Genomic DNA, 15,805 nt, shown 5'->3' on the forward strand with positions numbered 1-15,805 from the left:
AAGAAGCTAAATTCAACAATAGGTAACAATACCCAATGAACGATTAAGTCTGAAGTCTAAATAAGTCGCGAACTCGACCGAAAAAGTAGTTGGTCACAATGAGAGAGTGTAGCGGCTAAATATGAAAAGGACTATTAGGGTCTATCAGTCTTTAGTTGGGTTTCTCTTCTCTAAAAGAAGACAACGCTTAGTTAAAAAACTAATTGTTCCGATTCGGTTTGATTCATTGGTTTTTGTATATAAAATTATGTAGATGTCCTAAATTAGAATTGGTCATACGCCCTATCCTAAATATTTCAATATAAATAAAATCAAATTGACTCAATTATTCTATTTATATATAAATTGAACAGGTCTACTATACATACAAGTCTTTTTGATTTACAAGTTATACAAGTTAAGTCAAGCGCAACAAAAATCACATTTACGTATACGAGTGTGTACACACGCGTTCCACTCAACCGTTTCAATAGTGCGTTCACTCACGAAGTCACCATTACGAAAGACGGTTCTTCTTTCTCATCAAAACCACAACCGTGAAGATTTGAAAGAAGAAAGATTATTCAAGATACCGTTTAACTAATCTTCGAGGTTTTTTACTTTTCTCTTTTGCATTTCAAACGCGAAACACTATATAATAGTATTTCTATTTATTAAGTAGATTCATTATGTATTCTTGGTTTAAAGTAGATATTATTGTTCTGGTCAAACTGTTCAATAGATGATAACTGTTTTACGTACTATTTCACAAATAGTTTAACGTATATTTTTGTGTTGTTGTGAAATTTTGCATGTTTGGAACTAAGTTTGTATAAATAGAATCTTACGCTGTATTTCAAGTAAATTCGACTGTAACTGGTGCTGTTGTTCTTGAATATTATCCTTGTGTATTGGGTGTCATTTTATGCATCTTTGGTTGACTTGAACATCATTTTGAACTCATATTATGTTTTGCAATCTAAAAAATAATAGAGGTGTATGTGGTTGGTATTTCGGTGTATATCAAGGGATTTCGAGTATAATGCTGTTGTCCTATACTTGGTATAACTAGAAACAAAGTATTGTCCTTGTGCATCTGGTGTCCTTTTATGCATCTTTGGTTCACTTTAACATCATTTTAAACTCATATTATGTCATGTAATCTAAAAAATAGTAGAGGTATATGTGACTTGTATTTGGGTGTATATCATGTGAATTCGAGTGTAACTGGTTCTGTTGTCCTATACCTGGTGTAACTAAAAACAAAATATTGTCCTTGTGCATCTTTGGTTGACTTGACCATCATTTTGAACTCATATGATGTCATGTAAACTAAAAAATAGTAGAGGTGTATATGGCTGGTATTTGAATATATATCTTGGGAATTTGAGTGTAACTAGTTCTGTTGTCCTATACCTAATGTAACTAGAAGCAGAGTATTGTTCTTGTGCCTCTGGTATCATTTTATGCATCTTTGGTTGACTTGAACATCATTCTGAACTCATAATATGTCATGTAAACTAAAAAATAGTATAGGTGTATATGGCTGGTATTTGGGTGTATATCATGGGAATTCGAGTGTAATTGGTTCTATTTTTATCCATTAACAATATTTTTTATTTCTTACAGTAAAAATGGCAAGCAAGAATCCTGCTCCAAAAAAATACAATGTAAGCACATATATATTAGGCTACCTCAGTTTTTCTTTGTATAAACATAGCTTATTTAAATGATTTTCGTTTCATTTCTTTACAGAAAACCAAAGATTTGAGATACTTAACAAGACTATTAAATGAAAAGTTCCAAAACATGAGTGAAAAAAAGGTCATCGTCCAAGAATTGGGATTTGATGGTTTGATGCACATCCCACCGATGAAAATGCCACAAAAACTCTTAAAAGAGTTGGCATATCCCTTTAATTTGGTAAGAAACAGTTTGAACACCCGGTACGGTGTATTGACCATTAACCCAGAAAATATAGAAGTTGCCCTTAGTTTGAATGCATCTGGTAACTTGCATTCTTTGTAATCTATTCTTTGTAATCCATTCTTTTGAACTCATATTATCTCATGTAATTAAAAAATAAATTTAGGTATATATGGCTGGTATTTCGGTATATTTCAACTGAATTGGAGTATAATTAGTGATCTTATTTTGCTGCTTTTGTAGGGGACCTATTCCAGAAAAAGTTAATTTTAAAGAGTTATCTGAGGAGAACAAAAAAGTTTACAGAAGGTTCCAGGAAAAAACATTGAAGAATCTGACTGATGAGATGATGGATATTGGTGTTCACACTGATGAAGATCGGCTTATGTTCAAGAAGGTTTTCAATCTCTATACTCAAATGGCGTTCTTATTGCCGACAACGATAAACAAAGTTTCTCCAATCTACATGCCTCCAATTTTTCGTGTGGACAACATAAGGGAGTGGAACTGGGGTGGCCATGTCCTCGAATTCATCATCAAGGGCATAAGCGATAACCACTTGAAAAAGAAAAGATCCATTGATGACTGCCTATATGCCTTGATGATTGTATACTTTCATGAATCAAAACACAAAAACAAGAATGCTGATGTAATCCGTGGACCGCCCTGGGTGAGGCATTGGACTAAGGAGTTACTGCTTCAGAGGATCGAAGATGAAACTCAAGGTCATATGGTAACTGGACAGAATACTTTCTCTAATTTGGGTATATTTGCTTTATGTATATGATATAAACTAATGTTTTAACTATTTCAGGGCATCGTCAAGAGGACAGAACTTAAAAAGAAATTGAACACAATGAAAAAGGAAGAAAAGAAGGAAAAAAAGAAAAAGACAAAAAAAGGAAGACATTTCATCGGAGAGTGATATTGCTATTTCCTCTGAGTCTAAGTCTGAACAAGACTCAGAGGAATCAACAAAAAGAAGAAAACAACCAACCAGAATAGCAAAAAAGTAAGTAATATTTTTCGGTATATTTTTTCATTTTTACAGTGTTTTTTGCTAATGATTGTTTGCTGGTCATAATGGTATCCAAAAAGAGGAAATAGATTGTAGAGTATTCATCTTCGGAAAGAGAAAGTGGATTTGATGATGAGTACGATTCTGAAATTGTCATTGCCTTTCTATGTTTTTTGTTTATATCAAAATTTTATGTATTAAAATAGTGTTTCTCATTTATTGCCAGAAGTGAAGAATCAGAGCCAATAATAAAAGAAAAATCGAAGAAAAAAGTTCAGACTCCACCAAAAAAGTATGCATTGCTTTCGCGGGTATTTTATCGTCAATTTTGTCGTGTTTGTATGATTGATACTTCTTTGATTTCCAAGATGAAATCTAGAAAAAGAAAGCACATTATTGAGGATTCATCTTCTGAAAAAGAAATTGAATCCGATGATGTATAAGATACATTGTAAAGCTATCTTACTCTTTTTCATCAAAATTTTATTTGTTAACTTATTTTTTTGCATGTACTGTCAGAACTGAAGAAATACAACAATTTTTTAGAGAATCAAAAAAGAAAAAAAAATAAAAAGGCTGCACAAAGGTATGTTGTTTTTTGGTGTATATTGCCAATTTTAAGGTGTTTTTGTTGCTAATAATTGTTTTTGCTTTTCCAGGATGTAGGAAAAAGGGTAGACATATCGAAAGTTGGGCTTCCCTCGATGGAAGCTCACTATGACTCATGCCAAACGTAAGATCCTTTATTTGATAACATTTTTTAGATCCTAATGTAATTAAATAGTCTAGTTTTACTGAATGATGTTTATTTTGTCCTAAAAATGCCGGATATTGGTTGAAGATTTAGAGGAGCTGGTGGAGTTAGTTGCAAACACTGGGGATGCGGCGGCCTTAAATTTTTTGCTGAGGATAGAAGTTCCCCGCTCCAATAGGTACAGCCTATAACACCCTACCACACAGAGTCTTATGCTTAATTCATAAAATTGAGGTATCACTCACGAAGGCGGTAAACATAAGCTAGATAGGATAAGAGTAAAGCGATATAAATGCATATATATACATAATAGAAGACCTCCAAGGATACAGATAACAAAGCTCTTAACTAAGCTTGTGAAGTTTAAACCGGCCAGTGCATACATATATACATATATACAAAATAAACCCAAAATGCCCAACATAGAGCTTATAGAACCTGTTTCTCCAAATCAACTTCTAAGAGGGATAAACATAACATGCATATACAGTGGAGATATAAGAGTATCTATGTATAGACATCATAAACTAAAATAAAGTCCCAAAAGCACAAACGTCCTTCACTTTTAGTAGCTCCCAGTATGCCTCAGCGAGGTGTCTCACGTCCTGCATCTGAAAATCACAAAATATGTATGGGGTGAGAACCAGAGGTTCTCAGAATGGTAACAGTGCCCACATAACTAACATATAAGGTCTCAGGAAAGCTGAATGCAATCGTAGAACTTCTGTCAATAGATTACAAACTTAAAAATATTCTCTACAACTATAAATAAGCCAGAAACAAGGTGGGGTAGCTAAGGGTTCAAAATTCTAACTCAAACCCAACTTGATCCTTTAGGTTCTCACCTTCCTCTGTTCCTCCAGAACTCCATAGCACAGACAAACAAAATACAGACAAAGCAAACACAAGTAGAATACAATTACATCAGATAGCAAATTTAGCAAGTAGGCATAATAATCAAATAGGCAAGCCCATTTAATGTACAACCATACAAAAAAAACACATGCATATGATGTATACCTGTCCTATGGCTGATGATATCATCTGTCGGTTATATAGCCAACCCGACACATCCTAGTAGCTAACCATGGATAAAAACACCCATTGAGAAGCAATTGGGTCTGAGCTACAACCCTCTTGCTACTACCCGCTTAACCCAAAGCAAGTGGAATTAAACCACTATTGCTGCTACTACCTAGGCAGGTGTTTAAAAGCTCAACCTGGAGCAAGAGGGACGAACCACAATCTTTGCTACTACTCAGGTATCTCAAACATATATTCGTTCAGTCTAAAACAATCATCATTATTATCAAATCTCAAGCATTGACCCAAAGCAAGCGGAACGAACCACAATCCTTGCTACTGCCTAGGTATTACAAACATACATTCATTTATTAGTCATCATATCAGTATACATTATGAATTTAGCCACTGCTCACAGCATATATAACATTACAACACTTCCTTATTCATCATCTTCTACTTTACCTCTTTTTTCATCAACAAGTTATCTTCCTCATAGTCCTAATCATACTTCACTACCCAAAAATCCACCTACCAGGGGTTAAAAGGGTTTTAAAAGTTGGAGGAACACCTTTAAAAATAAAAAATTTATATTTTGAAAAATAGGGGTTCTTGTACACGACCCCATGCCCATGTACGCGGGGAGTGCAACCCGAAACGGAAGCTCGCGTAACGCGTCAACCTTTGCGTACGCGCCCCTGCAAAATTCGTCCACTCGCGTATGCATTCTTCGAAAAGTGTAAAACTCTCGGACCAGATTTTCTTTCAAGACAAGTTTGATAGAATTTAGAGGTCTGGAGGTCAAGTTATGCTCTGTCAAAGTTGGTCAAAAATCAAAGATTTCATTAAATTTACAAACCTCCACTTTAAAACACATACCAATTTGAAACCTTTCAAAACCAAAATATTTCAAACCTCTTTATTCATCCCATAACCTATCAATTCTCCACTTCCATCAATCTCAATTCAATCATTCAAGTTCAAACAATATTCAATATACATCATCATCAACTATCTTTATCAAATACAATATCAACTTCACCACCAATATAGTACCAATAACAACTTCAAATTCACTAATCATTATGCATATCAACCAATATCATACACAAAGCTACACACATCCTTCATAAGAGCCTCAATCACAACCTCTAAATCACTAACCACATACATAATACTCAATCTCCACCAACAACAACATCAACAATTCAATTCTTATCTTATGGTCAAGTAACCTAAGTTTTTACGACATATTATATTTTAGTTACGAGAAAATGAAACCATACCTTGACCGATTTTCTCGTTAATTCCTGAAACACCTCACAACTCAGCATTTTCCAAGCTTCCAAGACTTCAAGATCTCACCAAACAGCCCTCTAGCCACCAAGGCTTGATCTTAAGTTTTCAAATTCTCAAATTGACTCCATCCAACAATCAATTTCAATTTATTATCATAATTACCACTAAAATTAAAATAGAGTTCACTAATTCAACATATATACCAAAGGTTTGAGGGTGCTTATATGACCCACAGCTCAAGCGAGCTAAATCCAACAATACCTGCAAGTTAATTTGAACCTAAATACCGAAATCATGCAAAATTCCACATAATTTCACATTGAATTTTCGAAATTTGGGGAGAAGGAAATTGAAACTGAAAAGTTGATTCCATACCTAATCAAGGACTGGGCTTTGTAGAGCTCATCGCGTTGGTTACGTGGCCACAAATGGTACGACGATCGGAGCTCCGGATCAAAAGTTATTTGGATTTGAATCCTTGAGTGAGGATTGTGTTCTTTGGGAATGTTCTTCCCTTTGCTTGAGTGATTCAGCGTGTTTGCTAAGTGAGGGAGGAAGGAGGGTATTCTTTAAGTGTATTGGGCTAAGTGGGTTGGGCCTTGGGCCTAACATGGGCCTGGTACGCTCGGTTCGGCCCGTTCGACTCAATTTTGGGCCAAATTCTTTAAAATTAGTGTCAAAATTCATATTTTAATTAATTCTACCTCATTAAAATATAAAATTTTATTTTCTAATTTTTTGGGTTAATAATTAATTCTATTGGCTAATTACTTACTAATTTTGTGAGTTTTACACATCCCGCCGAGTGCTTTGTTGAAAAGTTCGAAACTCCTGCGAGGCAAAGCGAAGTGTCGAGCAACCTCAAAGAAAAGTTCTTTCTCTGGGCCACAAATTTGAAAACCAATGATGATGGAAGCACTAATAAATAGGAGACAATATGCATTATGAACTTTTAACAACCGATGGAGATAACGAAAGGCCACTTTGCGTCTTTAAAAGCCAGTACATATATTGAAGCTGAGGTAATCTTAGAATAATATTAATGATTCTATTATGAGTTGTGACTGCCATGTGTTTGTAGTTACTTTGAGTGTTTTATTTTACTAGATTGTGACTGCAATGTGTCTAATTCTCAACAAAAAAAGAATTAAAAGATTTGAAGAACAAGTTTACTGTCTTCCCCCTGATATTGTAGTAAGGTGTATTAAGCTCAAATTTCAGTGTATTTATGTAATGTATTATGTGTAGTAACTATTTCTTTTGGTGTTATACAAATTCTGCAGAATATGATTTTGGAAAATCATGAGGGAGAGTTCTTACATAAAAAAACAAAAATGTTCTTCGACATTCAAGACTACAAAATGTTCATCTCTTATTTGGACATGAAAAAGTTGTCATTCCATCTATATGTAAGTTTTCGCTTCTAAAACTTCTTATCACAATTCTTTCGTTAGGTGCCAATTACACTAAAACATTATTCCATCTAGCCAAACTTCAGATATTTACCCCGGTTTGCTACGGGAAACATTGGTGGATATGGATGGCGGATATTAAAAACAAGAAATTTCGCGTCCTTGACCTGTTTCACAAGAAGTGTCCCTCGGAATCAAGAATAAAACTTAATAGATTTGTTGTAAGTTGATTATGTTTTCTGTATAAATTTCTTTGTTTCTGTTTGTTGTTAGCAATATAAGAATTGTGTGTACTGCTGTTTAAAATAAGGTGTATTATTAGATCATTTGGGTGTAATGAGTTTTTAAAATGTAGTCTTTCTTATATTTTGTTTTTTGTTTTTGTTTTTAGAGACATGTGATTTCTAGAATGAGAGTAGTTGTCGAAGGGCAACCTCCCAGTAACAGGGATGATCAAATTGAACCGCCATATGTCAAAATTGCGGGCCAAAAAATGAACTATAAATATTTTTCTCTAAGAAATTTTGTGTTTTCTCTTACTATCCTATTTTATTTTGATAATTTATTTTTGTTATCAGCTACGATTATGTGGTATATGTAATTAAATGGCTCGAGATAATCGAACCAGAAAATATTAGAAAGGACAAATATGACTGGAAGAATTGGACATAGGTAACTATGTCTAAAAATAGATAACTCTATAATACTTTACTAAATTAACAGAGTTTAGTAAAAGAAGTTTCTTTAAACTGTAGGCAGAGGTGGACCATTTCAGAGATGAGTACGCTTCGCTGATTCTATTTAATTAGATGAATCAACTAAGAGATAGAGCCATTATGGAAAGCGAAGCAATCAGATTGTCCAAGCCGTCTGCAGCATTGTTGAGTCCATATTGTCAATCAAATTAAGAAGATGTTGACAGTGAATAGTTTGAATCTTGTGTACTTTGTGAATAGTTTGAACACATTCTTTTTGCATAGTTTGTGAATATTTAATCCAATTTTATTATAATTTTTGTTTGCATAAATAAACTTTTATGAAGCTGTATGTGTTGTATTCAAAACCTCTTAATTACAAGTTCAAAAAAATAAAGGGAAACAAGATCAAATATACTAATACGCGGAATTCCTTTTATAATACACCGAAAAATAACTGGAATACCCTAGAATTGTGTGCTTACATATTTTCCTGGAAAATCTAACCAAGAGTTATGGGAATTCAGAAATTTGAATTGTTACCCTGCTTAAGTATTGAATTGTATATGTATTATAAATTTAAAACAAACAAATTCCTTCAGATATTTCAACACACTAATTTTTAACACAAACAACAACATCTCAAAATATAAAAGAACAAAGAAAATATAAAAAATAAGAGGCTGCATAATACACCCAAAAAATTTTCACTGCTACCCCGAAAAAGTACCACTCTGCACCCTAAAACCTATCCTATGCTACTGAATCTCTGAACTGGTAATTCATAACATGTCCATGATATTGGCTCGAATTTGATTACACCATTGATCCACCATAAAAAAGGTTAAACTTCAAAAAATAAACTCACATATTAGCAAAACTATTAACAAAAATAAATTTAATTACCCCCATGTTTAAAGAAGATCATTTTTACCTCAGGTAGAGCTTTCGTTTTCTTTTTCTTTGAAGCATTTGCAATCTGTTTTTTTTTTTGTCTTTAAACTTAGTCAATTTTTGGGACGTTCTCTTGTTCTCACTCGTGGAGGGCTTTGAAGCTCGTTAATAGCTTCCAAGTTAGCATCTTCGTGAGATAACAAACATTTTTTGTTGCTTTTAGCTTTGTGTTCTTGCATCTGAACCATGGCATTATCGTAAGCGCGGTGCAAAATGGCAGCCTGCTCCTCAGATTCTGATACAAATTCACATATATTTTGTGACTAGAACACCAAATCATCAAATCTCTTGCTTCTTGGCTCCAAAAGAGGCTCGTCGTGGTTGCTCTTGATGTGTGTGTGCCTCCTTTTTATGTTTTGCTCCATTGTTCAAATATATATCACGGTGACACTTTGTTTACTTGCTCAAAACTTGACGCGCTCAAAGAGTGACGACACAATATCCCTCTTGACTCGAATAATAAGCACTGGCATTTCACTTTGGCTGCTAAACTGTCATATGCAACCGCAAACTTGTTGAATGTTGAGTTAGAAATTTGTTCTACAACTTCGTATACCGTATATCCTAGAGCGAAGTGTGTTTTGATCTTGTTATGAAATTCACCTTCCCTTTGAATTGTGCGTGGAGTTCCCTGAACTTATCATGAGTATACACCTGTTGAGACTGAGCTTCTATTAAGGATTATTGTATTGTTTGATGAATTGGATAAGTGAGCTGTTCCGCATAATTAACTTGTTAAAAAATGCCTCCATGCTCTCACTCCTTTGTGTGCTTTTCATCTCAGCCCAGAAGTGGTGATCGAGATAAACTGGAATGCATAAATGATGATCTTCGAAAAGCTCTGCAAAAAATATCCAAATCAGAACTAAGATACACCGAAAAATATGGAATGTACACCTCTGTTGTAGATTTAAAAAACAACATTACCTGAGAGCCAGTTGATGTCCCCAAGACCATACTTCATAAGAAAATCATTTCAATTTCTATCAAATGATTATTTTTTAAGGGAGTTCCAAACAACATGACTCATCTCATATTCGATTTCTTCGTGTCTCTTGTAGCCATTTAATTTGCTTGGAATCTTCTTCATGATGTGCCAAATACACCACCAGTGAATCGTTGTGGGCATACAAGCCTCGATGGCCCTTTGATCGATGCACATTGATAGGTGAGAATGCCTTTAGGAGCATTTCCACCCATGAAACAAAGCCAACATTGAAATAACTATTTGAATGATTGAGTATCCTTGTTTTTCATCAAAGTGCATCCCAGAAGTGTTGACTGACCGTGGTAATTCACCCTACAAAAGAACAAAAAATCAGATTATACATGAATATGACGAAACAGAAACAAAATCGTTAAATTCGCCGAAATAATATCTTTATACGCTGAAAATCAGACCAAATACGCATAAACCAGAACATCATATTACTTGTTTGTATTGTAGGTGGTATCAAATGAAATAACATTTCCGAAATACTCACAGGCAGCCCTGCTCCTTGCGTCTGCCCAAAAGGTAATCTTAATCGATTGATCAACCTTGAGTTTGAGCTCCAAAAAGAAATTCTGATTCTTCTTTTTCATTCTTAATAAGTATTTTCCAAATTCTTTTGCATCCTCTAGTTTCGAAACATTCCGCACTTCTCTTGTGATGTAATTTTTCACGTTTTTTTCAATAAAATTTAACTCACGGTGACCCCCAGTTGCTGCGACAAATGATTGGTATGTTTTGCTTGGTCTGATTCCAGCTTCCTCGTTATTCTCTATTGTACGTCGCATGGACATGCTTAGTTCCCTGTGCTGTTTAAGCATCTCTGCTTGATTTGGACAACATGGATGTGAATGATGCAACACGACCTTTGAAATGATACAAACACCAATGTCCTTCAATATGTGTATATAAATTCTTGTAGAAAAATTTAAACCAGCTGAGGGGTTTGTCTTCTCGGTCGGAGATATTTTAGATTTTCATTTCTCCTCTCTGCTACATGTAATCAATTGGTTTTTAATTTCATTTCCCTTCTTATTTGTGCTCCAAACTCTTATAGAAAAACCTGCAGTTTTCGAATAATCTTTGTAGAATTTCGCAGCATCTTCAAGCATGTTAAAAGTCATCCGAACCTTTGGAACAAACTGTTCATCAACATCACACAGAAATGGAAAAATACTCCCAAAATAGTCCACAATACACCGTATTAAAGCTAGGATCATAAAACAGAAACTAAAACAATTCAACTATAGAATCATAAACTATAAACAAACTACATTGTCTAGATTCAAACCACACCTCATTACTCGATTTGATTCAAAACATTAATACAATTCACCTTCGTTCAATTAAAAAAGTTAGAACCTGTAGATGCACCTAAAAAATCCCCCAATACACCCAAATATTTCTTATTCATATCAAAAAATCTGATATAAAATGCAACAAATTCATCAAAATTACCATATTACATTCAATACAAACAATCAACAATAAACAACAATTATCACAAGCAAGGTTCACAACATTATTAACCTACATAATAATAAACTACTAATAAAAGCATTAACTGTAATTGAACCAAACCTTAGGCACTTCATTGGATTCAAAACAATAATCCACTTCGCTCTGGTTCAATTGACAATATGGACTTGAATCATTCATTATCTTCAAAACGATTTTAGAACTTGATTTTAATAATGAAGGAAGAGAACGAAGGAAATCAAGAAACGTGAAGAAAGAGAAGACAAAGAGAACGCACGAAAAAGACGAAAGAGAACGCACGAAAATGAAGGAAGAAAGACACAGAGAACGCAGAAAACGCTGACGAAATTCGAAAAAGGAAATAAGATCTTTTCAAAAAAGGAAGTTATATATTCACGCGTAAATTGAAAAATTAGTTATATTAAGAGGTGCGTGAGCTACATTAGGCTAAAATGACTTGTCTTGGACTTGTATGGATAAATCACTTATATGTGGAGAATATTTGTAAATTAAATTAACTTGATTCGATTTACTATGTATTAGTTGATTTGATTTACTACTAGTACGTCATATACAGTAGTAAATTGAATTAACTTGGTTCGATTTACTGATTGAACAAAAATGTCAATAAAAAATACCCTCTATTTAGATTCAAATAAAATATAAAAAAATCAAAACGAATAAGAATAGAAATTCAAATTTTGTTTGAGTTTAAATTCCAGAAAATCTACATTTTTACAAACTTATGAATTTAAAATGGAATAAACTATTTCTAAAAATTTATTAAAATCATCTTTTGACTCATTAGCATCTAAATAATCATTATCGGAACTTTGATGTTGAAAAAGTTATGATAAAGTATAGTCCTCTAAGGTGACATAAGAGCTAAAACTTGGATTTTTTCGGAATAAGAAGTAACAAATAGTTATACACTATAATATAACCAACAATATTTATATAATGTGTAATTTGAGTCATAATGAAAATAATATATACATTAAATTATCATTTAATTTATAAAATTAAGTGTAGAACTTACGTTTTGATTTCAGAACATAATGTCATCAAATGCGGAGTATTTCTTTATTGACATTTATGTCTGTACAAAAACTGTATATGCTGTACCAGTAGTAAATCGATTCAAGTTGATTCGATTTATTACTGTATATGATATAACATATATAGTAGTAATACAAAATATACATAGTAAATCAAATCAAGTTAATTCTATTTACATGTAAATAGCATAAATCAAATCAATTTGATTGATTTATATAAAGGTGTTCAGGATAGAGCGCATAACCAATTTTGATTTAGGATATTTGCATAATTTTTAAACTCTATTTATTTTATCTAGATGAATTATCCAAAATATTAAATTTTTTTTATATTTAAAACTTTGAATAATATTTTAATAGAGGATATTGGAGTAATGTGGTGCGTTAATTTCCTTGTTCAGTAGCATCTTCTAACTTGGAAATAGTTATAAAGAAAAATGTCTGCTTTATCTAAGAATCTGTTATTAATTAATAAATTTTTACAAAATAAGATCAAATTCAAACTTTTAATATTTGTTTAAGTGAAAGAGTAAACTTACAATATGATAACTCAAATTGATATAAGATTACATCATTATTTTTATTGTGTCATAAAAATGAGGTAGAGGGTGAGAGGTCTAGAGATTTTAGTTAACAGGAACAATAATCACACAGAACTATACTAAAAAATAAAAAATTTTGCATCCATTATACATGTTAAAAAAAAACAAAATTGTTTAATATATATACTTCCAGGTTTTTTTTTCTATTATAAATTTAAAAGAATTATTATTTACAAACAAAATTAAACAAAGTTTCATTTCCGAAATACATTTTTTGTGTTTAGGATGAGTTTGCCGCACCTTGCGCGAACTTCACTCCAAATTGAGAAACTCAAATTCCTAAGTGATTATCATCGTTTCCAAGAATACATAGAAGTACACAAAAGTACACAAAAATAAGCCGTATTTTACAATGGTATAGTAGAGATGGTGCTCCCCAACATCTTAATTTTAAAATAAATCTAGTTTGGTTTAATTTGGGAGTTGAATACTGAAAAGACAAGCATAGCTTCTTCAACATCGTCGATGGCAATGGCAATATTATCATCATCTCTAGAAATTTGAGTTAGCCAGTTAGTTATGGAGTTTTAAAAGTGAAGTTCGCCAGCAATGCGGTGAACTTCATCATGTATATGAAATTCGTCGGGGTTCCGACGAACTTCCTCAAATTACAAAAAAAAAGATTTATACTGACATTTAAAGTTGAAATATTTATTTTTGAAATAATTTTTTTAAATTTATTATAGAAAAAAATCCTATACCGCCCCTAGTTTTCTACAGATTTGCTACACATCTAAGCAATATTGCCATCCGAGTCCAACCAAGTCGATCCAATACCAACAAAATCACTCATTAAAAAGACCGTGATTACACGCGCACACCAACCTCATTCACATTCACGCACTACGTTATTGACTTCTTCTTCTTCTTCTTCTTCTTCTTCTTCTTCTTCTTCTTCTTCTTCTTCTTCTTCTTCTTCTTCTTCTTCTTCTTCTCATCGTCATTCTTTTGTTGCTTCTATTATTGCTGTTATTGCTATAGAAGGTGAAGAGAAAAGAGTTTTGAATTTTGCAGGATAACGAGTCTAAATGCACCTTAATTCACTTAGAAATGAACCGAAGTTATATAATCATTGCGGCACAATTAACTCAGAAATAAACCGAAATTACATAATGATTGCGACACATAAACTCAGTTAAAAAACAAGCACACAAACAAGACTGAATCATGAACAAAAACACATCCGAAATTAATTTTGGATCAGACAATGTCATTAACATGCTTCTTCTTTTTTGTTTGATATTTTTTCTCTTTTTCTTTGTTTTATTCCTCTCAAGAGAGTAAATCAAAAATAATTTTGAGAAAATAAAATAAAAATGTTAATATGAAGAAGAAAAAGATGAAAAAAAAGAAGCAGTAGATGAGGAGAAAGAGGAGAAAGAGTTTTGAATTGTGCATGACAGCGAGTCCAAATACACCTTAATTCATTCAGAAATGAACCAAAATTATATAATAATTGCGACACAATTAACTTAGAAATGAACCTAAATTATATAACAATTGTGATACAATTAACTTAGAAATGAACCAAAATTACATAATGATTATGAGACATAACTCAGTTCGAAAGGAAGCACACAAACAAGATTGAATCATGAACAGAAATACATTCAAAATCAATTTTGGATCAGACAACATCATTAACATGTTTCTTCTCTTTTTTGTTTGATATTTCCTTCTCTTTTTCTTTGTTTTATTCCTCTCAAGAGAGTAAATAAAAAAGAATTTTGAAAAAATAAAATAAGATGGTGAAGATGAAGAAGAAAAAGATGAAAAAGAAGAAGCAGTGGAATATGAGGAGAAAAAGGAGAAAGAGTTTTGAATTCTGCAAGACAATGAGTCTAAATGCACATTAATTCACTCAGAAATGAACTGAAATTATATAATGATTGCGACACAATTAACTCAGAAATAAACCAAAATTACATAAGAATTGCGGCACAATTAACTCAGAAATGACTAAAATTACATAATGATTGCAACACATAAACTCAATTCAAAAATAAGCCCACAAACAAGATTGAATCGTGAACAGAAACACATCCAAAATCAATTTTGGATCAGATAACATCATCAACATGGTAAAAATTCAACAATAACAATAACAATAACGATAACGACAATATGTATAAGAAGAAGACGACAGTGAAGATAACGATGATGATGATTGGTGGACGAAATTGTGATCATTGATATTGGCTCTTTAGCATATACACAAAAACTATTGTGTCTCTTGGTTAAATTCACAACTCCGTTCAACTAACCAGCAAGTGTACTGGGTCGTCCAAGTAATAAACCTTACGTGAGTAAGGGTCGATCCCACAGAGATTGTTGGTATGAAGCAAGCTATGGTCACCTTGTAAATCTCAGTCAGGAAGATTAAAATAATTTATGGGTTTCGAAAATAAAGGTAATAAAATAGATAGTAAAAAGGATAGAAGACTTATGCAGATTCATTGGTGGGAATTTCAGATAAGCGAATGGAGATGCTGCATGGCTCAAGGACGCCTGCTCTCCTACTGCTTCTACTCAATCCTTCTTACTCCTTTCCATGGCAAGCTTTGTATAGGGGTTCACCATCAGCTGTGGCTACTTTCAATCCTCTCGGGAAAATG

This window comes from Arachis duranensis, chromosome 3 (genome assembly GCF_000817695.3).
Source record: "Arachis duranensis cultivar V14167 chromosome 3, aradu.V14167.gnm2.J7QH, whole genome shotgun sequence".
Taxonomy (NCBI): Eukaryota; Viridiplantae; Streptophyta; class Magnoliopsida; order Fabales; family Fabaceae; genus Arachis; species Arachis duranensis.